This window comes from Dendropsophus ebraccatus, chromosome 3 (genome assembly GCF_027789765.1).
Source record: "Dendropsophus ebraccatus isolate aDenEbr1 chromosome 3, aDenEbr1.pat, whole genome shotgun sequence".
Classification (NCBI taxonomy): domain Eukaryota; kingdom Metazoa; phylum Chordata; class Amphibia; order Anura; family Hylidae; genus Dendropsophus; species Dendropsophus ebraccatus.
The window spans coordinates 62,113,869-62,140,680 of record NC_091456.1 but is presented as its reverse complement, the minus strand read 5'-3'; the positions used below and the strand labels follow the sequence as shown (position 1 = coordinate 62,140,680).

Genomic DNA, 26,812 nt, shown 5'->3' with positions numbered 1-26,812 from the left:
CTGAAAATGGGTATGCTATCCCCAGAGAATTTAGAATATAAAGGTGGTATGGAAATAAAAAAGGTGGCGAACCATTCTACTTTGATCAACCGCTATTCTGCCAGCTCTCTGCTGGTCCTCATCCCTGTGGTGCATCTTCCCAGCACGAACTGCCTGCTGGCTAAAGCGGGGCACCATTGTGGTAATTGGGCAGTTTCTGCAGGGAAAACGCATGCCAGGAATTAGGAAGAAGCTAGAGCAGTCAGAACGGCAGTAGGTCAGTGCAGGAGAGTATGCATTTTTTTTTTTTTATTTGCATACCACTCTGAAATCACTTACAAAAAATCTGGGAGTTGGGTAAATAGAGTACTGGATTCTATCTAACCTCTAAAAACAAGGAGCGTAGGATGGCTTTTCTCAGGTTCTGTTGTGATTTACAATGTCAGTTACCCATGAAGAAAAAATTATGTCATATTTTATCAATATGCTACATATAATTGAAGGGGAACACCCATATATATATATATATATATATATATATATATATATATATATATATATATATATATATATATATATATATATATATATATTATACACACACACACACGTAAAAACTGTATTAATAGAATGGTATGTGCTACTATAAGCAAAATAAAAAGTCTGTCATTTGTAAATATTAGCTTTAGCAAGAGGGTCACTGCCAGAGGGCATCACTGGGTCAGTGAAGCTCTTAGGCTGCTTACACAAAGCATTCCTTTCCATCAGAGATAGAATAAGTGAAAGAAGACTAATTGTCCTCTGTAGAGACCTACAGTACCTTACTACACTCATATAAACAGCCAGAATTATTATGGAGCATATACTCACCACTCAAAGCAGACCTCACTTTTTATGTAGGGATCAGAGATAAGCGCAACTAGACTCTGATCGTTTGGCCTTTGGTTATTTAAGTATATACTTAAATATACTAGATATAGTTCAAACATATTGCACCAAAAGCTGGGAAGCAAGAATGTCCAAAAACACTAACAAAAACTCAGCAATAAGGAATAACTTCAATAACCATGCAATTATGTGCATAATATAAGTAACTTGTATGGAAACATATTGAACCTGTTATGTTGCAAAAGTAACCCTAAAAGATGGAACCTCCTCACCATAGACTCGATCCTGACGAAGGCAAATGTCTGTAATTGCCGAAATGCGTTTGTTTTTTTTTGTGAGTAAAGTTATTCGGTTCCCAGAGTTCAGCCCAAAGGAATTAACACTTGTACCCAAAACTGTAAATCCAAACACCGGTTGCTACAGCCCGGCAGATGAGAGGAGCAGGAGAAGTACGCCTATATTATTATTTATTTATAAAGCTCCCTTAATTCCAGAGCGCTATACAAGTGATAGGGGTAACAGACAGGAACAATACAAGATTAAAACACATTACATAAAGGCAAACAGCAGACTGGTACAAGGAGGAAGAGGAGCCTGCCCGCAAGGGCTTACAATCTACAAGGTACGGGGAGAGAATGAGGAGGTAAAGTGCAGCCCATCAAGCGTGACGCAGAATTATTATAGGTTGTAGCCTATTTTGAAGAGATATGTTTTCAGGTTACTTTTGAAGGACCTGATGTTTGATTAAAGCCAGATGTGTCGGGGTAGTGAGTTCCACAGTATGGGGGAGGCTTGGGCAAAGTCTTGGTGCGAGGTGCGAACAAGAGGGAGCGCGGAAGGAGGTCACTGGAGGATTGACGGTTGCGTGAGGGACGGTAGCAGCATATCAGGTCAGAGATTTAGGAGGGGACAGGTTGTGGATGGCCTTGTACATCATGGTCAACAATTTAAAGTGAGTATGTTGGGCAATGGGGAGCCAGTGGAGGGATTGGTAGAGGTGAAGCGAGGGGAAAGGTGGATTAGTCGGGCAGCTGAGTTAAGGAGAGACTAGAGGAGAGCAAGGGAGTTAGATGGAAGGCCAGAGAGGAGTATGTTACAGTAATCCAAGCGGGATATAATGAGAGCATGTACCAGCAGTTTGGTGGAGTCAGGGTGAGAAAAGATTGGATTCTGGAAATGTTTTTAAAGTGAAGGCGGAAGGAGGTGGTCAGGGCCTGAATATGTGGCTTAAAAGACAGGGCAGAATCAAAGGTGACCCCAAGGCAGCGTATACACATACCCGGAGGACAATCTGAACAGGTACTTACCATATAGCCTAATTACATCTCCCTACGTTTATTTGTAAGAATTCTCTTAGTAGGCTTATAATAATTACTATATTTGTGACAAGTACAAGACCTATTTTTATTTCTGGAGAGCGCTAGCGATACAGGCCCTTGCCCATATAGGTAGCCAACATCCAAAATTAGGTTCTATAATTTCTGACGTATTTTTCAGAACAGACACCTTTTAGGAAGAATCTTGAAAGGTGTCCGTGCCCAATACAACCCTATAGGTCAGGATATCTGTCCGGATCCCACACACATTTGAAGGAGCCCTTAGAATAGTCAGAATTAAAAGTGAACCATTCACATTACAAATGCCTATTAAGCTAGGGAAATGTGCAGATACATCACTCAGTACATTTTACATACATGTCCCTATCCCCAGCCGAGTCCCTGCAAAGTAAAACAAAGTGAGACCCTGAGCGGTCAATGTAATCATGCCCCCCTGGGCGAGAGAGGCATTGTTCAAACAGCAGTGAAGCCGTGACATCATCCAGAGGTGTGCGCACATCGGTGTGCAGACGTTCTCATCACGCCACCTACAGCACAGAATGGCACTCACTGTACAGTGCATGTGTGGGGTGATGAGAGTGTCGGTGCTGCGGCACGCCTCTGGATGACATCACACCTTCACTGCTTCCCAGAAGGGGATGATTACATCTCAGGACCACCCAGGCGATGGCGATTACCTGCAAACGGCCCATCGCCCATACTACTTGTGGGTGATTTACATACGGTGCGCCAATTTGTAAAAATTAGGCTTAAGTATACTGAGTGATATATCATCTCATTTCCCGAGCTTAATAGGCATTTTTAATGTAATTGGTTCCCTTTAAGGGTGCATTCACACCTACTGGATCCGCAGCAGATCTCACTTCTGCGGATTCGCAGCGAGATCTGCGGATCCAGTATCAATTCACCCCTATTATAGCACATACTTGCAGCGGGATTGACATCCCGCTGTGAATATGTGCTTTAACCCCCCGCTGTCCGCAGCCCCGCCGCATCCCCCATCCCCGGCCGCATCCAGCAGCCCGCATCCCCCATCCCCGGCCGAATCCCCCCATCCCCGGACGCATCCAGCATCCCCCCATCCTCGGCCCCATCCTGCAGCCCGCCGCTGAGAGCATACAGTACCTGCTTGGTGGCGCGGCTGCAGTGAGGCTGCCGGCTCCGGTCCCGCTCAGATCAGCCGAGTGGGACCAGAGCCGGGGGGGATGCGGGCGGCTGCAGACTGCGGCCACGGGCTGCAGGATGCGGCCGGGGATGGGGGATGAGGCGGCGGGGCTGCGGCCAGCGGGGGGTTAAAGCACATATTCACAGCGGGATGTCAATCCCGCTGCGAGTATGTGCTATAATAGGGGTGAATGGTACCGGATCCGCAGAAGTGAGACCCGCTGCGGATCCGGTAGGTGTGAAGGCACCCTAAAAGTGATTCTTTTCAATATAAGCTGTCCATGATTAAAATACCAACTATGTCAATTAGGTTGGGTTAACACTGCGTTTTTTGCAGTCCTTTTATCGTAAACGTTTTATGAAAGAAAAAAAAAACAGATGCAATTGTGTGCAATAATTTGAATAAGTTTTTCCATTGACTTCCATTATTAACCCCTTCACGTCAGCAATACGTACATATACATTCCTGCTGTACCCTGTAGAGCAGGAACGTGTATGTACATTCCTGACTGTGAGAGGGGTTCAATGTGTAAGAGCGGTAAGAGCGGTCCCACACACATCAGTGTCCTGGGAGCCAAGGATAATGAAAGGCAGCTGTGATCCCGAAGCTGTCTGTCATTAACACCTTAAATGCCATGATCTATAGCGATCAGTGTTTAAGGTAGTCAGTGGCAGGACAAGCTCCTGTCACTGGGTGATTGGGACCCCCGCAGGTCTCGATTGCTTCTACCGACAGGCCTGGGTAAGCCACTTACCTCCGTCCTGTCGGATCAGCCATCTGTACATAGGGTCTGCTCTCAGGCAGGCTCTATGCACTGATCGTCGATAACATTTATCCATGCTACGCTATGGCATAGCATAGATCACTACATGCAATCTAATGATTGCATGTTTTACAGTGAATAAAAGTGTTTGTTTTTTTTCATTAAAAAACAAACAAAACTTGTAAGCCCCCCCCCCCCCCCCCCCCCAAATAAATGTTTAATATACCTCCTTGCCCATTATAAAAATAAATATGTATAAAAAAAAAATCTATTAAAATATAACATTGTTCCCACGCGGTAATTGGTGTAAACTTAAAAAAAACAAAAAACACCAGGATTGCGCTATGGCTCTTAGAAGGCAGGAAGGAACATTGCATTAATTTGACCCGGACATCAGTGCATCAATGACATTGGTCTTGAAGGGGTTAAAAAAAAAATTTGTATATATGGATCAAAAAACGGATGCTTTTTTTGTAGCAGACACAAAAACGTGGTTGACAACATTTTTGTGTATGTTAAAAGTAACCATTTAAAAACAGATACATTAAACATATTGCAAAAATGCTGTGTAAAAATTAAAGCAAAACATAATCCTGTGTGCCAGACCCAGTCCTGCAAGTAGGGAGTTGTATGAAAAAATTTATTCTAATACAAATACCAATAATATGCAAGACAGATACAGGAGACAACAGCATTTTCCGTATAACAGCTATAACTAATTTAGTGCTCTACTTTTCTTGCCTGCCCTTTTCCCAGGAAAGAATTTAAACAATGTGCCAAGTACAAGCACTGATTGGGACTGGTTCTAAATTTTTTTTTCTTTACCAGGAAGGGATTTGTTGCATGGATTAAAGTCTCAACACATAATCCACATTCTTGTGCAATACAGTTAGAAGAGCCATACACAATTTCCCTGGCAGGGAATGCAAAAGGGCATACAGCAGGTGCAGGAGCCCGTACCACTGCCAACCTCCTAATAAATAATAAAATAATGTACTTTAGGAATATTTTAAAGCGAATGTACCTTCAGGTACATTTGCTTTAACATGACCCCGGAATCGCCCCTCACGGCTGCATTGATTCTAACGAAGCCGCGTCGTAGAGGGGCGAGGGATTCCTCCCATTGGGGGTGGCCCGGCCCGCCTCCAGTGCTTCAGCCCCAGCCCGGTACTCATAGATAAAACAGCACCGTACATACATGTCATTTTCCATGCTGTCATTCGTGAACAGGTGATAAATATAGTCCTCTCCTGGGTCTCCATTGTCTATGCTGTTAACAAGGATAACACTACATTAAATTAACAGGTTGTTTTTTTTACACACTAAAACAAACAAACAAAAAAAAACTTCTACAAAACAAAAATAAATAAAAATCACAGCATGGCACATATTAAACGATAGGAGAAACCCACACAGGGCTGTGACAGCTGGCTAATGGTCAAAGTCCTTCTCTGGTGTCCTAATTTGTATGAGGAAATGATTAGTCAGGAGATCAAAGCATGACTGGGGTGAACGGATATTTGGCCAGGACCCAGGCCTTGCTTTAGGTAAATACTGGGACTCCTTTGTATATTAGCTGTGCTAACATGTTACGCACTCTATGGCCTTTGACTTTCCATTGTGTGTTTTTTTTTTAAAGCTTTCCTCAAACATATGAGTACATGAGTGTATTCAATGATATTTCACCAAAATGTGATATGTATATCTATCCAAAAGTGAGAGATAACAAGTCTTTTACATTTCTACAAAGAATATGTTTTAATAGGGTGCGTTCACATGTACAGGATCCGCAGCAAGTCTGCTGCAATACTGTGTCCTGTCAATTTCTATGGTTTTACATACTCGCAGTGAATTTTTCATTCTGCCGAGAGACTGTAAAGCCCCTTCCCACTTAAACCAACAGCTGCCGGGCTAATACATTACCTGGCCGCACTCCTGCTTGCTCCTAAAGCTCTCGGTGTCTCGCTCAGCCAATCTGTGCGCTGCCCGACCTCAGCCACTAATTGGCTGAGCAGGACATCAGGGGGTTGGGAGCCTGAGAAGCAAGCGGGAGCATGGGTAGGTAAAATATTAGCCTAGCAGTGGGGGGTTAAGTAGTCTGTGAGCTCATGCATTGGAGCAGGGCCCTCACTCCTCAGGGATGGATAATTCTATGTATATCTCTGTAATGTCTATTTTTGTCTATGTATGTACCCCCAGAATTGTTAAGTGCTGCGGAATCTGCTGGTGCCATATAAATAAAAATAATTAAGATTAAATGGGAAGGGACTTTCTTGCAGCAGAATGAAAAATCCAGTATGTAAAGCCATAGAAAATGACAGGACAGAGGAGCGCAGTTTTCTCTGCAGTTCCTGTATGTGTGACTGCACCCTTACTGAAGGAAACATTTTAAGGGTATGTATACATCTTACAACTACCCCATGCTTGATCTGGAAACTGTCCGGGAATTTCCCTTGGAATTTGTTCTGTGTACTATGAGGGTGACCACACACACACACACACACACACTTTTTGACTGGCGTATTTCGGGGGAGGGGGGCAGAAAAACTCTAAAGTGGTGCATTTTTTTGGGGGGGGGGGGCGTTTTTGACTTTGTGTGCTCAACTTTTTTCCTCTGCCATCACATGGCCTAGCTGCTGGACCACAAAAAGAAAGTCATACACACAGCAATGGTGTTTTTGAGACAACCAGAACAATCCCATTGAAGTCTATGGGAGAAAATGTCAGTTTGCAGAAAAAATTCCACACCCTCAGCACGCTGCATTTTGGAAAAACTGCCTAAGAGCCTCAAAAACACCGGAAAGGAGAGAAAAACACCACACTAAAAAACGCTGTGTGTAAGGCAGGCCATAAACTTCCACTCACTTTCAGCCAATATCTGGCCACTGGTGTTTTTGCAAAATAAAATAAAAAATAAATTTCTATATATATATATATATATATATATATATATATATATATATATATATATATAAATTTATTTATTTATTATAGCGCCATGGTGTTTTTATTGTCGTTTTCCAAGATTTTAAGGTAGCATGAAACCAGCCTGAAGCACATGTCCTTAGATGTGTTATATTACCTTGTAACTGTATATGGAACTAAAAAAAAAGCCAGACTAGTTATTTTTGGTTTATCTTCGCTAACTTAAAAAATACAAACCTCAGCAGCCCAGCCAAAAAGAATTCATAGGGTGGTTCAATTACACTCTGCATAAAAGAGGTTCCCATACTTACAATAGCACAGCAGAACTCAAGTATGACCTAAGCTTCCTAAAGTGCCCTACACTCTTTCTTCATTGAAACAGTGGTGGGTAGTGCACAGAGATTACATAAACCAGCCCCATTAGTGGTTCTACAGCAGTTCACAAGCCCTGCTCCCTCAAAGATGAAACACTTGGCTTCATTCAACTCTCATGAATTCATTAAACCCCGCAGAGGCATAATTTATACCGCCAATAACATTTGTACACATCTGACAATTCAATTCAGCTTCAGCTTGTGAATCTATTGTGAAGGCTTCACATCCTAAACATCTCGTCTTATCGCCATGTTAATCAAATAATACCAAACATGGCTCATCCTTGACCATTAAAAGATCAATAATGCCCTCACTCTACCCTCATCCCAGGCTTTCATTTCAAAGACCTGAAAGCAGCAATGTAATACAACACTAAAGATAAGGCTCTGAATTACATCTAAGTGGTCCAACACCTAAAATCTATTATACCGGAAGGTCAGGGTAGAAGCAGAGAATTCTGATCCTGGACAGAAATTCTTCTCCTCGGAGGGATTTTCTTTTCTCATACTAGTTGTAATGTAATGTACTTGTTTCGTGTACCCTTCCACCTACCTAGAAGCAGTATCATAGATGTCACTATCACATAAGTAAGGCTGGGTTCACACTGCGTTTTTAGCATACGTTTAACAGATCCGTTTTTTTTAACGGACAAAAAAAAAAAAAATAGTGTCAGCAATGTTTTTGTGTCAGTCAAAAAAAACGGATCAGTTTTGATCCGTTTTTTTATGTTGGAAGTCAATGGAAAAACGGATCAAAAACGGATGCACACAAATGCATCAGTTTTTGCACACAGTGTGAACCCAGCCTTAGAGACGTGGAGAGCTCATACATTTATTATAAGCACAACACACAGCGCTTGAAAGAAATCATTTTAATGCAGCATAAGCTTAAAGGAGGTTGTCCTTTATGTTAATCATTTTTTTAAAAAGTTTATCAAGGCCGGGATTATTTAAATAAAAAAAAAAAAAAACATATCCACTTCCTGATCTCCCACAGCTAATCTCTGTGGATCAGAAAGTTGTTAAAAGGTAACCATTAGACAACCATAGCCCCATGCCTGGCATTCACATGTTTTCTGCTACTGAAGGCACATGCAGGTTTGGCATACAAAGTTAGGTAGTCAGGGGTGGCAGCTATCAGCCAAAACATAACATGGCGGAATGGATGAAGCTTGTAATACCCCATAGGTCTTTTTAGGATTACGGTCATCATGTCTAACATGCTTTGAGGGTTCATTCTTGTGTAGTGTTTTTAGCTGTATGTTTGTTAAAAACTAAAAAAGGACCAGACAAAAACAAGCATTTATGAGCAGAAAAGGCCGATGCAGGAGGGTACGAGAGCACCAATCTGCTAGACTGGCACTTGTTTACATGGCTCAATAATCGTGCTGCCAGGGCTGTACAGAAAAAAAATGGCTTTCACAGGGCAGAGAAAAAAATTAAAGACAAAAACCCAAAATGCTAATGCTGCGTTTACACGGAGCGATAATTCGCCCAATCGTTTAACGATTTTGAAGCAACGATTTGGCTTTTATAACGATCAGCGTTTAGACAAATAAATAGTAAGAAAAATCATTATTGTGATAGTTTTTGAGATTGCTGAAGCCCATCTTTTACATATCGGTGAAAGACTGTTTACACGAAGCGATCTGCAAATTTTCAGCGAACGACAATTTAAGAACAAAATGAACGATTTCTCGCTCTTCGTTTGCTGTGTTTACACGGTTTGATTTTCGCTCAAATGCGATCGTTTAGGCGAAAATTCAAATGATAATCGTTCCGTGTAAACGCAGCATTAGGCTGGGTTCACACTACGTATATTTCAGTCAGTATATTTCAGGCCTCATAGCAACCAAAACCAGGAGTGGATTGAAAACACAAAAAGGATCTGTTCACACAATGGTGAAATTGAGTGGATGGCCGCCATATAACAGTAAATAACTGCCATTATTTCAATATAACAGCCGTTGTTTTAAAATAACAGCAAATATTTGCCATTAAATGGCGGCCATCCACTCAATTTCACCATTGTGTGAACAGATCCTTTCTGTGTTTTCAATCCACTCCTGGTTTTGGTTGCTATGAGGATCTAAACTTGAGGACCAAATACAGCCTCAAATATACGTAGTGTGAACATAGCCTTAGGCTGGGTTCAAACTACATATATTTCAGTCAGTATTGTGGTCCTCATATTGCAACCAAAACCAGGAGTGGATTAAAAACACAGAAAGGATCTGTTCACACAATGTTGAAATTGAGTGGATGGCCGTCATTTAATGGCAAATATTTGCTGTTATTTTAAAACAACGGCTGTTATATTGAAATAATGGCAGTTATTTACTGTTATATGGCGGCCATCCACTCAATTTCAACATTGTGTGAACAGATCCTTTCTGTGTTTTTAATCCACTCCTGGTTTTGGTTGCAATATGAGGACCACAATACTGACTGAAATATATGTAGTGTGAACCCAGCCTTAGCACATTTACTCCTGACTCTGTATCACATGACCTAGACAGCCCCATAGACTTGCATTTAAAGTCCAACACAGAGCGGGGAGAGAAGCACATGGCAGCGATGTCATCTCCCCGCTCGTTCTAATGATCAGTCAAGGTCTGAACATTCAAGCCGTGATCAATAAAAGTTTTTAGATGTTTCAAACGTGTTTTTTAATGCTCTATGTTTTGTCTCCTGTTAATAATAACCCAAAATTTGACCACTGCTAGGAGAGTAAGAGCCTGTTACAGATCCTGTAGCCCATGCTTTCCACATCTTCTCTTTTGGCATACAGCTGTTTCACTATGGTTTAACAGCCTTTAAAATTCCATACACTTTAGATCCAGTTTACAAACAAGATGCTAGACTGAAGCCAACAAACTGTTCTCATGACTTTGGAGACAGATGTGTGCAAGGCAGTCGCACCCATAGGTAGCGGTCATGTGATCGATCGCTTTGCCAACAACCACACTCACTGACTTAAAAAAAAAAAAAAAAAAAAAGAAACAAAAACAATGCACTGAGGAGGAGTTGTTTGAATCAAGTGAAACATTGTCCGCGTGAATGCAGTGATAATATACTTAAAGTGATCCCAGTATTAGACCAAAGGGGTACGTTTATTGGAGAAAACTGTACATTACTCTAGTGTCTTATTGGGCCGCCTCTACCTTGGATACAAGAGGAGATACAGTTGGGCATGGAGACATACATGTTCCATATGGCAACCTGCTCGTATGCCTACAGATGTTGCACAGAAGATGGCTTAGGGCTTACAACGTTTAGGCTGGGTTCACATTATACTTCAGTCAGTATTCCTCAGTAGTGGTTCTCATATTGCAACCAAAACCAGGAGTGGATTGACAACACAGAAAGGCTCTGTTTACACAGTGTTGAAATTGAGTGGATGGCCGCCATTTACTGGCAAATATTTGCTGTTATTTTAAAACATCAACTGTTGTATTGAAATAATGGGAGTTCTTTACAGTTAAATGGCGGCCATCCACTCAATTTCAACATTGTGTGAACAGAGCCTGTGTTTTCAATCCACTACTGGTTGAGGTTGCAAAATACTGACTGAAATATACCGTGTGTGAACCCAGCCTTAGGGTAACTTCACATGTACCATATCGCTGCGTTTTTAACGCTGCGTTTTTACATGCGAGTTTTGATTTTCACATGAAAATTATGTGAAATTCAAAACGCGCATGTAAAAAAACGCACCACAAACGCAGCAATACGGTACGTGTGAAGGCACCCTAACTGTGTAAAACCAACTGAACACTGACCTATTCTGGGTATAAGCTATCAATGTTATATAACATTGGTCTAAAAAAGTATGCAATAAGTGGAAAGCTTTGTTATGTACTTAAGAATAAGAAATCTATGAATTGTTCCTTAGAAAAAGGATTGCCTAATCAGATCCTTCTTCTTGGACGCCCTCATTATTTTGAGATCAGAAAACATCCTCTCTACATGAAGGATCTCTTTACATTGCCCGCTATGGGGCCATGCAAGAACTTAAAGAGGATGTACCACCTGGTACATCCTCTTTAACCTGAACCCACGGATCGATCGGTGCAGTCACGGGGAAGCCGGTGCCGCAGTCCGTTTTTCAGACTGCCGCCCGGTTCCTGTGCACGGCGCCATTCGATCCAGCGGTACCGGCCGATGCTGAAGCACTGGAGGTCGGCCGGGCCGCCCCCAGTGGGAGGGTATTCCCTCCCCTGTATGATGCGGCTTGCTTAGAATGAATGGAGCAGCGTCATACAGGGGAGGGAATTTCCTCCCACTGGGGGCGGCCCGGCCGACCTCCAGTGCTTCAGCACCGGCCGGTACCACTGGATCGAACAACGAACAACGGACCGCGGCAGCGGCTTCCCCGTGCCAGCGCCGATCGATCCGTGGGTTCAGGTTAAAGAGGATGTACCGGGTGGTACATCCTCTTTAAGTGAGTGACTAAAGGTCCATTTACACAGAAAGATTATCTGACAGATTATCTGCAAAAGATTTGAAGCCAAAGTCGGGAACAGACTATAAACAGAGTTCACATCATAAAGGAAAGCCTGAGTTTTCTCCTCTTTTCAAATTCATTCCTGGCTTTGGCTTCAGATCTTTGGCAGATAACCTGTCTGATAATCTTTCTGAGTAAATGGACCCGTAGCGAACAATCACTGAAAATATTGCTATCAGCTGCACAAAGACATGCAGCTGAGATAAATTTTAAAGCCGCACATAACCACTCACTGTTATATAGTGGTTAGCCCAGGCTTTCCCAAATTTCTGACCTGCTGCAAGCTGTAACACCTCCCTCACTCCCATCCCTGACCCTGTTAGAAGCCCAGATTAAAAAGGTATGGAAGGGAAAGTGAGGAGTTATTCCTGCTTGCAGCAGATCAGGGGCCTTGGAAAGTTTCTCAAGGTTGGCCGGCGACTGTCTAAGTTTTTATTTTGGCCCACTGTGCATTTGAGTTTTATAAAATGGAAGTCTTAGCTGCATTGGTTGACCACTATCGCCTTATTTTGGAAGCAGGGGAGATTCAGTGACTTATGTATATTTACTTGCATAATCCCAAAATGAATTTTACAGATGAATAAGGATATTCTTTTCTACGGAAAATACACACACACACATATCCGTGTCACTTTTTTTTCAGATGCCTCATTCTAGGCCTCCAGCACCATGACCTACCTTATCTCTGCTGGCCTGCCGCATGACTCCTGGCCCCCTGTATCATTTTGCTTATGTCACTAGTGTGTAATCTAGTAAACAGTACTGTTACAATACCTAGTCAATTCTAAGGCTTACTAAATTGTGGGATACAGTAACAAATTTTTTATTGTGTCGAATTTTTGTAATTATTAAATTAACATTATAAATTACTTCTACTGGGGGTTTGTCATGTAAGGCTGGGTTCACACTGCATTTTTGCAATCAGTTTTTTTGCAAAAAACGGATGCATTTGTGTGCATCCGTTTTGATCCGTTTTTCCATTGACTTCCATTGTAAAAAAAAACGGATCAAAACGGATCCGTTTTTTTTTTACAATGGAAGTCCATGGAAAAACGGATGTACACAAATGCATCCGTTTTTTTTTTTGTTTTTTTTTTAACGGATGAAAAAAAAAACGGATTGCAAAAACACAGTGTGAACCCAGCCTTAGGCACCAAGAATAGAAACTTGACCCCAAACCCTGAAAACCCATTAAATCAATGCAGGCCACTGCATCGTAAAAACCCAGCTTAGAATTAGGGCTTTGGTTATAAATGTAGGTTATAGCTGTAGCATAGATGCTTAAACACTTGAATTGACATTTGATTGCTCCTTTTCCCTACTATTCAGACTACTAAAACAAGAAGGTAGTGGGGGAAGCATTGAGCAACTATAGACAGAATAGAATGTGTAAAAAGCAAAAAAGAAGCAAAAATAGCAACAGAAAGAAGGATAGCCACCCAAAGTAAAACGAATCCCAAAATGTTCTTCACCGATATAAACAACAAAAGACCTAAAACCGAAAATGTTGGTCACCTCAAAAATAATCTGGGTGTAATGGTGGAGGGGGAAGAGGAAAAGGTCAATCTATACTGGTGTATCTTAATGAAAATAATCTTATGACGCATCACCAGCATGGATTTATGAGGGATCGGTCCTGTCAGACTAGTCTGATCGGCTTCTATGAAGAGGTAACTTATAGACTGGACCTGGGGGAGGCTGTGGATGTTGTGTATCTGGACTTTTCAAAGGCATTTGATAATGTGCCGCATGAAAGGTTGGTCTACAAAATGAGAATGCTGGGACTCGGGGAAAACGTATGCAAATGGCTAAGTAACTGGTTGTCTGATAGAAAACAGAGGGTGGTCATTGATGGAACATATTCAGATTGGGTTTTCGTTTTCTAGTGGGGTACCACAGGGGTCAATGTTGGGTCCACTTCTTATTAATATTTTTATTAATGATTTTGTTGAGGGGCTTCAGAGTAGAATCTCCATTTTTGCAGATGATACTAAACTGGGTAAAGTAATCAGTACAGAGGAGAATAATATATTACAGAGGGATTTGGAGAAGCTAGAGGCTTGGGCGGTGAAATGGCAAATGAAGTTTAATGTGGATAAATGTAAGGTTATGCATTTGGGCCGTAGAAATAATAAGTACAGTTATGTGCTAAATAATAAAACACTGGGTAAAACTACTTCCGAAAAGGACCTGGGGGTATTAGTGGACAGTAAACTCAACTTTAGTGATCAGTGCCAGGCAGCAGCTGCCAAGGCTAATAAAATAATGGGATGCATCAAAAGAGGTCGAGATGCTAAAGATGAGAACATAGTTTTGCCTATTTATAAATGACTGGTCACAGACCACACATGGAATACTGTGTACAGTTTTGGACACCGGTATATAAGAAGGACACAGCTGAACTGCAGCGGGTGCAGAGGAGGGCAACAAAGGTCATTAAGGGAATGGGTGGGTTACAGTACCAGGACAGGTTATCAAGCTTGAGGTTATTTACGCTAGAAAAAAGACGTCTTAGGGGCGATCTGATCACAATGTACAAATATATGAATGGACAGTACAGAGGTCTTTGTAGTGGTCTTTTTACTCCTAGGTCTGTAACCATGACAAGGGGGCATCCTCTACGTCTAGAGGAAAGAAGATTTTATCATCAGCATCGACGCAGGTTCATTACTGTACAAGCGGTAAGACTGTGGAACTTTCTGCCACATGATGTTGTCATGGCCGATTCATTAAATAAGTTCAAGGGAGGCCTGGATGCTTTTCTTAAACAATATAATATCACAAGTTATGGGCATTAGATTTCCGGTGATACGTTGATCCAGGGATTGTTCTGATTGCCATTGGAGTCAAGAGGGAGTTTTCTCCCTGTGGTGGGGTGGTTGTCGTCTGCCTCATAGGGGTTTTTGCCTTCCCTGGATCAACACAGTAGGATTTCCCTAGGTTGAACCTGATGTCTTGTCTTCTTTCAACCTTATTTACTATGTTACTATTGCCTTGTTTCCCCAGCTATGCCTATACTTTGTTCTTCAGATAACAAGCCTGGTACTTGCAGTGCTACTCATGGTCCAGACTCTTCTTGCCATGTTCTTGGGATACTTCACTTGGCATTTGTGGTGCTACTCCAGGCCCTGCCCCTTGCCTATTTTTAACTATGAAAAAATATAGAAACAGTAACCGGCACAACTCTAAAAATGTTATTTCCAAAGGTTTCACCTTATTTTGAATATTGCATGAACATAGGTGGTGCTCACTACTGCTCATAATTATTATAAATCCAGTACATATAGAAAAGTAGAAAAAAGTTGCAGAGGCCACTCACCATAAAATCTTGTATTTTATTTCATCTTCATAAAAACAGGGCTGACAAACAATTGTGCAGGGTGAGCATGATGTGGATGCCAGAGCTCCTAACTCCGCGCGGCAGCTTTTCTATATGTACTGGATTTACGGTCCTGCCTTGTTCTTCAGATACCACATCTAGTACTTGTGATGATACTCCTGATAATAATTTTTTTCCTAACTCATTCCTAGGATCAGCATATCCCCACTGCCTCCTGATAACAACCCTCAGCTCTGTTTCTGACCACACTTTCTTCTGACAAGGTAGTCACCACAGCACATTGATAATTATGACTTCCATGACCTAGAAATCCTTCTGTAACCAACTTGTTTAGGTTAAAAGGTCAAGACTAGAGATGAGCGCAACTTAACAAGATCAAGTCCGATCGTTCGGCATTTGAATAGCAGTGACTGAACAAGTTAGATGCAGCCCTAGGGAGTCCTTGAAAACATGGATATAGCCTATGGGTGGGTTCACACTACGGAATTCTCGTGGATAAACTCAGCGGAATTCCGTCGGCTGGCCGCGCGCCTTTCCGCCGGCTCCATAGACACCATTCTATGGGCCGGCGTATTCCGCTATCCGCCGAAAGTAGTAACATGTCACTTCTTTCAGCGGATAGCGGAATATGCCGGCCCATAGAATGGTGTCTATGGAGCCGGCGAAAAGGCGCGTGGCTGTGCGCGTGGGCAGCAGATGGAATTCCGCGGAGTATATCCGCGAGAATTCCGTAGTGTGAACCCACCCTATGACTGTATTCATGTCTTGATATATATTCATGATATATATTCATGACTGCATTTAATTTCTTCAGCCACAAGTATACTCGAGACCAATGGATTAGCCCACAACCCAGTGTAGCTAGTCACATGGATCGTGGTTTAGAGACGTTTCATTCCAGCAGTTGTTCATAACAATTTCTTTGTTTTTTGAGCATTTTCTATGTTCAGCTTAGTAACGCTTCTATTTGAAGAGGAGGAGGAGAATGGTGTCAGCAGCTTCCCTGCATGTTGGTCCTAATTGCATTCTTCAGATGTTCTTTGTTGATACCATAAACATTCCTTATCCGAGCATCATAAAAATATGCACTATAAAAATTCCAATTTCATGCTAGGTCAGCAAAAGATGTAAACAGCTGTACAGCCCTTCTGTTATGATGAAGTATTAAACGGAAAAAAATCATCAGGAATTAAAGCATTGTCTGTGACCCATTGATTAAAATGCTACACGGCCCAACATCATTGGCTCCACAACTACAGAGCAGGTGTAAGAGATATTCAGTAGTATCTAGAAAGCAAAATGCTTATATATTTTATAACATATTTACTGTTGGTGTCAAAACCAGCACCAAAGAAGTAGCGAGGCTCCGTTCACACGGAGCAAAACTGGTGGAATTCTGCCAGCCTCCCTGTTATAATGTTCATTCTACAGCACAGGGAGAGAGAGAAGGCGCACGACCCTCCCATAGACTGTCATTATAAAAGGGAGGCTGGCAGGATTTCCACCGCGGAATGTGTGAACGGAGCCTTAAATTGAAATACGACTTAAGTAACTATAATTTACTCCATACAATTTGAGAAAAGGCAAGATCAGTTTACTCTCCAGTTGACCACAATAAACAAGATGAACTGTACCTAATGGATTGAGTGCGCAAAAAAAGTATCTGGCCAGTTATGACATGTCTGAGCAAAGGAATAAATCGATTAAAATGCTTTTTGGCATACACCCATGAATTTTAGTAGTCAGTATTAAGTCATACACTGGAAATATCCAAGGGTGTAAATATACACTAGCTATCATTCAAAGTATTTCCAGAGAAATATCAACTAAACAGGGATGTAAACTGCTTCATACAGGAAAGCAGAACTTTAGGCATGGAAAGAACACTGTTACATTTAGGCCCACAGCAACCAATCACAGCTCTTCTTGATTTTACCAGAGCTGAAAGCTAAGCTGTGATTGGTTGCTGTGGGAAGTTTACACCCTTTAGTAAACCTTCCCCTTAGGGTCCATTTACACGTACAGGATTTGCTGCAGATATCAATATAAGGCTAGGTGCGCACTACGTTTTTGCAATACTTTTTTTTTCATCCGTTTTTTGCAAAAAACGGATGGAAAAAAACAGATGCATGTGTGTGCACCCGTTTTGATCCATTTGTCCTTTGAATTCCATTATTATTATTTTTAACGTACACAAACATAGTCGACCTCATTTTGTGTCCGTTAAAAACAACTGATCCATTTTGATCTTTGTTTTTAATACTGGAATTCAATGGGATAACAGAGCAAAATGGATGCACACAAGCATCCATTTTTTCCATCCGTTTTCTGCAAAAACGTAGTGTGAACCCAGCCTAAGGCCACATTCACACACCCGTAGTGCAGTCCGCGGAACGCACTACCGAATGTGCATCCATAGTGCTCTGTGCTTCACGGAGCACTACGTTCACACATCATTACCCCAGCGATCCGTGCAATTGCGGACAGAACAATGAATGTGTGAGTTAGGCCTAAATCAGCATCAAGTAAGCAACATCAAGTCTACAGCAGATCATGTGCATGTGAATCAGCCCTTAGGCTATATTCCCACTTCAGGAACACAGCCATCTCATAACATGGATGGCCGCTAATAATAATCATTATTAGCGGCCGTCTATATTACGAAACGCCCACCTTTCCCAGTGGGAATATAGCCTTAAAGCAAATCTGTATCCACAATCCACCTATCCCATACCGCTTGTACTGTTGGATAGCTGCCTTTAATCCAAAATCTGTCCGGCCCCGCACACAGCAAAACATTGAGTGCCAAGCATGCCGCCTGCAGAGGACATGTGCTGCTCTGACACTGACTGAGAAGACTGGGCCAGCACGTGACTGGAGGAAAGAAGAGTGGGATGTTTATTTTATTTTTTTATTTTATTTGGTACAGTCTACCACTGAGGGAGTTAACTACGACCGTCAGGGGCACCACTGGAGGCGTTAAAGGGAACTATCAGCAGGTTAAATGAATCTAACCTGCTTATAGCCCCCAATTGCACATGGAGCGCCGAGGAGGATGGTATGTCTCTTACCTTCCTCCTCTGCGCCGTTCCCGTGCTGTTAGCAGTGTAATCCTTGGTCCTGAGCACCATTAGGAGCACTGCCTCGCCCCCAGTTTGGCTTCCTTGTGGCTGGAGGTTGAATTCTGCCTCTGGCCCCAAGAAAGACTGATAGGAAAGGAAGCCATTGGCTTCTTGTGCTGTCAGTCAGAGTGTTGCAGCATTTAACTGTGAGCAGTCTTCACGAACGCTCAGTTAAAGGGCCAGGTGCCTACGGGCCCCCTTGCTTGAACCCTCTAGCAGCGGCGTGTCCTGCTTTAACGGTAGCTACACCACTGCGCTAAAGGTAGGAAACAGAAATCCTGAAATCACTTTTTTGAAAAAAAAAAAAAAAAAAAAAAAAAAAGATGGCCAACTCCAGACTTCCCCTTTAAATGATGGAACATAGCATCAAATCTGCTGCAGATCCTGCATCTGCCAATTAACCCAAAAGGAGAAAAAAAAAAAAATACTGGCAGTTTTTTCAGCCTTTTTTGTGGCATTTTTTCAGCTTTCAAAAAAAAAAAAAACAGTAAGCAAAATATGTGGGTAAAGGGAAGCCTAAAGCTGTTATTCCATGAAAATCTGACTTTTTTTTTAACAACCAAAAATATGGCCAAAGAATATTGCGCAAACGTATGGTTTGGGCTTCAGTTTGAGTGGTAAACAGTATGTCAGGGTTTGCTGAATGGAACAACATGGCACTTATTCCGGCATGGTGAGAACTGTGGGTGAAAAACAATGGGACCTTCACTGCAGAATTTTTCAACACTTTTTTGGTGCATGAAGTATAACAAAATACTACATCTAAACACAGCTTTATGCTATTACCCTAAGCACCACCCAGTCAGATCAGCGCTTGCTTTCTGCTTGCTGTATGTGCTATTAGTGGTCGGCAATCTGCAAAGTACAGGTGATAATCAATTTGTGTAATAGGGCCTTAAGGGTATATTCACACGAACGGTCTCGCAGCGAGATTCTCGCTGCGAGACCGGCAGGTCCTGGCAGTTCCCACAAACTATATACTTGCTGCGGTCTGAACGACCGCAGCGAGTATGTAATTCTGCCGCCCTTAACCCCTTCTGCTCCCGGCCGGCTCCCCCGCTGTAAGCATACATTACCTGTCCTCGCTGCACGGGTCCAGCGTCCTGCTCTCCCGTCCGGCCAATCAGTGGCTACGGCTCGGCAACACACTGATTGGCCGGGTGGGAGAGCAGGACGCCGGACCCGTGCAGCGAGGACAGGTAATGTATGCTTACAGCGGGGGAGCCGGGCGGGAGCAGAAGGGGTTAAGGGCGGCAGAATTACATACTCGCTGTGGTCGTTCAGACCGCAGCGAGTATATAGTTTGTGGGAACTGCCAGGACCTGCCGGTCTTGCAGCGAGAATCTCGCTGCGAGACCGTTCGTGTGAATATACCCTAAGAAATATCTATCTACTTATCTATCTCAGAATTGACTATGTTCATATGTATTTGATTCAGCACAACAATCTATAGTTTGTGACTTGGCATCTTGAAATAAAAATCTGTTACAGCAACGAGTTTAGAAACACCGAAGATTGTTGGCAGAAAAAGACCACTGAGTCCATCTAGTCTGCCCTTTTAGTATTTCCTTTCTTATTATCTTAGGATAGATATAGGTTTATCCCAGCATGTTTAAATTCTGTTATTGTAGATTTACCAACCACATCAGCTGGAAGTTTGTTCCAGGTATCTACTACTCCTACTTCCTACTGGTTATACCTCGAGCTATACACCCCAGCATACGATTTGCTTTCCCCACCGCCTGGTTGCACTGGTGACTCATTTTAAGGCTGTCAGAAATCACTACCCCTAAATCCTTCTCTTCTGAAGTCTTTTCCCAACACAGTACTGCCGATGTGTTACTTGGATAGAGGAGCACTCCTCCCCAAAAGCATTATTTTACGTGGTAATATTAAACGTCAATTTCTAATGTTTGGACCACTTATCTAGCAAAGCTAAATCGTTTTCCATATTACTGACACCTCCAGGAATATCAACCCTATTGCACACTTTTGTGTCGTCAGCAAACAGACAAACTTTACCTACCAACCCTTCTCCTATGTCACTTACAAACTTTAAAAAGAATAGGACCCAGAACAGACCCTTGTGGCACACCACTTGTAACCAGTCTCTGCTCGGAATATACACCATTAACAACAACCCTCTGATATCTATCCTTCAGTCAACCACAAATCCACTGAACTATCCAGGGATTAAGTCCAATTTTCTCCAACTTCTCTATCAGCTCTTTATGGGGAACTGTATCAAAAGCTTTGCTGAAGTCCAGATAGGCGATATCCACAGCACCACCTTCATCCAGCACTTTTGTGGTATAATCAAAGAAATCAATGAGATTAGTCCGACATGATCGGCCCTCAGTAAAGCCATGCTGGTTTGGATCCATCAAATTGTTGATTCTTATGCTGCGTCTACACGGAACGATTATCGTGCGAATTTACACGATAACAATCAAATTCGAATGATAATCGTACGTGTAAACGCAGCGATTGATCAAGCGACGAGCGAGAAATCGTTCATTTTGATCTTACAACATGTTCTTAAATCGTTGTTTAGAAAAAGTTTGCAGATCGTTCCGTGTAAACAGTTGTTTACCAATTTAACCTATGTGCGAGATAGGGTTAAATTAAGCGATAGCACCAATTTTACCGTATGATAAATCGCTCCGTGTAAACGCTGATCGTTATAAAAAAATAAATAAATAAATCATTACTTCGAAATCGTTAATCGTACGATCGGGCAAATTATGGCTACGTGTAAACCCAGCATTAGGTGATCCATTATCTTCTTTTTTTAGAAGAGTTTCCATCAATTTCACTACTATAGATGTCAGGCTCACTGGCCTGAAGTTACTGGGCTCTTCTCTACTCCCTTTCTTGTGGATTGGTATAACATTGGCTGTTCTTCAATCTGGGACATCTCCTGCAGGGATTGGTTATACAGATCTGTCAGGGGGGCAGCAATCACAGATCCGAGTTCTATGGGCAAGTTCCTCTGCAACTTCAGCCTCTGAAAATACTGGAGCTGAACCCATATAGCTGGAGGCAATGCTGTGTCCAGCCATCCGGAGATTGTGAAGGCCTTCTGAAAACACTGAGCAGAAGTTACTATTCAAATAGTCAGCAATCTAAGCAATACTAAGTATTGCTGCATTCGTACATTTACCAAGCAAATATTTAGAGTATTTCCATGAAACATCCTTTCTGTTACTTACTACTAAAAGGCACTGAAGTGTGGCCTATTGAAATGTCAGGAACAACAGCCTCAGGAAATGTGATCCAGCCCTCTGCATAGACTTCTAGACTTGCTATACGTCAGTCTCCCCACACAATGTCGTCGGTCACTGATGACCATACTTCGTATGTTGTATATGCACACAAACACTGGGGCTGATCACCTGTGGCAGCTGATCCATGCCCATGGTTTGTACGCCACGATAGACTGGAACAAGCAAACTAAACTCTGGATGGTTGACCTGGGCAACTAAGAGTGCTCTCTCTCCAAAAAAGATCAGAGAGATAAACCCTTATGGTGCAAACAGATCAAATGGTTTTAGAAAATGACCAAAATCTACTGGGAAATAGGCAGGACAAATCTACAAAGACTTGTCCTGTGGGCTTCTTAATAAAAAGAAAAAAAATAAATAAATTTTTGTGAAGCTGATGCTGTGGGCTCTAAAATAGTTAAATCTTCATACTGACAGTGTGTAGGTACAGTCGCGTGGAGGTTTTAAAAGTTTCATTGCTCACGAAATCATAAGTAATGATGATGCCAGCATTTCTTAAATCCGTTCAATAGCACGGTGTCTGTAAATACACACCATGCATAAGACACGAGAATGTGGCCTGAGGGCTCTGTTACAAGGAAGAATAATGTTCTGAACCAGGCCGATTCGGCAGATCATCTTTCCATGTAATAAAAACAATGTTGGGCTAAGTATCTTTAGTTCCTAACCTAAAATCATCAGCCGCTGGGCACGCATTGCTACGTGTAAAAAGTGATGTGCGGCCTTCAGCTGATGAATAATAAGTTACCTCTTCATGCTCCCTGGTGTCTTCCTGGCTTCTCACCTCAGCTGCCAGTACAACTTCAGAACCTGTCTGCTCAGCCAATCACTGACCACGGTGGTCCCGTCCCGGGCACTGATCGGCAGAGCAGCCTGTCACTTCAGAGACTGGTTCTAAAGTTATACTGGCAGCTGTAAGGAGAAGCCAGGAAGACACCAGGCAGCGTGGAGAGGTAATGTATACAGTTTATTTACTATATACAGCAATATATACACTCACCGGCCACTTTATTAGGTACACCTGTCCAACTGCACGTTACCACTTAATTTCTAATAGGCCAATCACATGGCGGCAACTTAGTGCATTTAGGCATGTAGACATGGTCAAGACAATCTCCTGCAGTTCAAACCGAGCATCAGTATGGGGAAGAAAGGTGATTTGAGTGCCTTTGAACGTGGCATGGTTGTTGGTGCCAGAAGGGCTGGTCTGAGTATTTCAGAAACTGCTGATCTACTGGGATTTTCACGCACAACCATCTCTAGGGTTTACAGAGAATGGTCCGAAAAAGAAAAAACATCCAGTGAGCGGCAGTTCTGTGGGCGGAAATGCCTTGTTGATGCCAGAGGTTAGAGGAGAATGGGCAGACTGGTTCGAGCTGATAGAAAGGCAACAGTGACTCAAATAGCCAACCGTTACAACCAAGGTAGGCAGAAGAGCATCTCTGAACGCACAGTACGTCGAACTTTGAGGCAGATGGGCTACAGCAGCAGAAGACCACCCGTTACCAGCATGGTGTACCTAATAAAGTGGCCGGTGAGTGTATAAAAATGTCAAAGTGTCAGAAAGGCTTTCCCAAGCTCCTGGTCTGCTGCAAGCTGGATAGCCTCCTTGCTCCCTCTTCCATACCTAACACTGCGTGGAGCGCAGCTTCTTGCTGACTGTTAAAGGGGTTGTCCGGCGATAAAAAATTATTCACAGAATAACACACATTACAAAGTTATACAACTTTGTAATGTATGTTATGTCTGTGAATGGCCCCCTTCCCCGTGTCCCACCACCCCCACCCGTGTACCCGGAAGTGTGGTGCGCTATACATTACCTGTCGCGTGCCGACCACGGTCTCCGATCGTCAGCAGTGACGTCTTCTTCGGGAGCTTGGCGGATCTTCCCGAGTGCCGGCCGCCCTCTGCAGCGTCATCCGAAGCTCAGCCGCGATTGGCTGAGCATAACTGTGCTCAGCCAATCGCGGCTGAGCAGCTGATGACGTGGCCGCGTCATCAGCCACTCAGCCGCGATTGGCTGAGCACAGTTATGCTCAGCCAATCGCGGCTGAGCTTCGGATGACGCTGCAGAGGGCGGCCGGCACTCGGGAAGATCCGCCAAGCTCCCGAAGAAGACGTCACTGCTGACGATCGGAGACCGTGGACGACACGATATGCGGTGAGTATAATGCACCACACTTCCGGGTCTAGCGTGGGTGGGGGGAAACACGGGGAAGGGGGCCATTCACAGACATAACATACATTACAAAGTTGTATAACTTTGTAATGTGTGTTATTCTGTGAATAATTTTTTATCGCCGGACAACCCCTTTAATGAATTGGTTAGGAATGGGAACAAGGAGGCATTCCATCTCGTGGCACTTAAGGAGCTTGGGAAAGCCTCTGACTCTTACCAAAGAATAAAAGCATTTTTCTGGAAACAGATATGAATGGTATCAAGTGTCTCCTTGTCTAATAATGTCAGCAGGTAGCAACCTGAACTACAGCTGACAGATTGGCTGACCATCTTAGGGTGCATTTACACAGAGAGATTTATCTGACAGATCTTTGAAGCCAAAGCCAGGAACAGACTATAAAGAGAGAACAGGTCATAAAGGACAGATTAAGATTTCGATTTACAATCTACACTACAGAGCAGCAGGACTCCTAGAAACCAGCAGCAGGTTACTATAATAAACTTTTACATGTACAATACAAGGTTATCTGTATAGAAGAGATTGCTTTATGTGAACCAAAGCTTTGTGCAACATCTGCACCCCAAAATGTAACCCCCTTACACATGGGGCCAGATACTAGAAAGAAATGAAAGAACCTCAAGGCCAAAGAAGCGACACGTCAATGCCATCTTTGGATTTCTTCACATTTCCTAGAACCTTTGCCCATCAGTCAAGCAGCAGAAGGCGGTTACCAGAGAATCAATAGATCTGGTATCTGAAGCTCTGCCAAATGTATGAAAATATGAATCCAGCCCAGACAACTGTACAGGTCAATAAAGGACACAAAGTAATGTGTGATTATACATGAGGTATAGCGGGGACACAGAGGCCTGGATATCAGCACGAGAGACGGAATATCACAAAGGAATCATAGCTATTGTGCCAGCATTATGATTGCTTTCTAATATATACATACATATATATATATATATATATATATATATATATATATATATATATATATATATATATATATGCCCATTTATTACACTGTAAACAGGCTCCAGGAATTAGAGGTTAAAATGTAATGTATCCATTTATATATACCCATGTATCTGGGCAGTGCTTTACTTTATTGACGGGAAAGCTGGGTAATAAATAATATAGTGGCTATATGCTCCATCATTGGGTGACAACTAATAGAGTCGCTCCTGGGTTATATATACACATACATACACCTGTCTATGGAAATGTCCATTAAATTCACCAACTTTATGAGGTCCATGCACTTAGCTTCCTCCTCTCTCATCTGTCTTTGGTGACACAGCGGTGACCCAGCCGGACAAACAGAGGGGAGAGCAGCTCCTGCAGTTGTTCAAACAGACAGATCATGGCAGCAAACAGCATCAGTATACTCCCAGTGCCCTCCAAGTGTCACCTGCTGCCCCCCACCATCTGCAGGCACAGCCAGGTACTACAGCCCCACACCGCTCACACACATCCCACCCAGCAGGATGCAGCCAGGGCCAGCCAGTGCACCAGCTAGGGATAACTCCACCATCATGAGCTCTCCCCCCACACAGTACACAGGGATAACTCCACCACCATGAGCTCTCCCCCCACACAGGGATAACTCCACCACCATGAGATCTCACCCCACACAGGGATAACTCCACCACCATGAGATCTCCCCCCACACAGGGATAACTCCACCACCATGAGATCTCACCCCACACAGGGATAACTCCACCATCATGAGATCTCACCCCACACAGGGATAACTCCACCACCATGAGATCTCACCCCACACAGTACACAGGGATAACTCCACCACCATGAGATCTCACCCCACACAGGGATAACTCCACCATCATGAGATCTCACCCCACACAGGGATAACTCCACCACCATGAGATCTCACCCCACACAGTACACAGGGATAACTCCACCACCATGAGATCTCACCCCACACAGTACACAGGGATAACTCCACCATCATGAGATCTCACCCCACACAGGGATAACTCCACCACCATGAGATCTCACCCCACACAGGGATAACTCCACCACCATGAGCTCTCCCCCCACACAGGGATAACTCCACCACCATGAGCTCTCCCCCCACACAGGGATAACTCCACCACCATGAGCTCTCCCCCCACACAGGGATAACTCCACCACCATGAGCTCTCCCCCCACACAGTACACAGGGATAACTCCACCATCATGAGATCTCACCCCACACAGGGATAACTCCACCATCATGAGATCTCACCCCCACACAGTACACAGGGATAACTCCACCACCATGAGCTCTCCCCCCACACCGTACACAGAACATCACGCAGACCAGTGCACACAGTGCTCGCCACTCACCTCAGCAAGATTTTACCGCACCAGGTTGGGGCAAATACTGGAAGCTTTTCAAAGTGACAAGAAATCCAACACGGAGAACAGAGGAGCGAGGTAAAAAGTTATGAGCACCGGGGCAGTGAGTGCGGCATCCTCCTCCTCCTCCTCACACACGGCGTGCACCTCTTCCCTGTTATCTGTCTTTGTAACAGGAGGAACTCACTGCACATGCGCACTGCAGAGTCAACAAGCCTCCCTCCTGGCCGGACTTTCACACGCTGTGTGGGGGAGACAAGAGGAGGGCAGTGTGATCAGTGACAAGAGCAAAGAGCCATGGACTGAGGTGAGTATAGTGACATGTAATACAGCCCTGTACTTAGGGGAGTATAGTCACATATAATACAGCCCTGTACTGAGGGGAGTATAGTCACATATCCCTCAAACCGCATGGACTAAATGACTATATCCAATATAGCAGCTTCATTTAGCGCATGTGAATAAGGACCACAAGATGAACACTATATAACTGTATGCGCAAGTGTATGTTGATAAATAGTAGGGCATACGGACTAAACTATGTGGCAAGTACTGACCACGGCAGGGGCTAAGTGCCCCAC

The 26,812-nt window shown here is 43.2% G+C and overlaps 1 protein-coding gene across 1 annotated transcript in view; it reads right to left on the bottom strand.

The window, feature by feature from the left end:
• Window positions 1-26,409, bottom strand: part of KANK1 (KN motif and ankyrin repeat domains 1) — a 139,389-nt gene extending 112,980 nt beyond the window's left edge. The window contains exon 1 of the mRNA XM_069961891.1: window positions 26,220-26,409. The gene's annotated coding sequence lies outside the window, so the exon portion shown is untranslated. The remainder of the gene's footprint in view (window positions 1-26,219) is intronic.
• Between the last annotated feature and the right edge of the window lie 403 nt (window positions 26,410-26,812).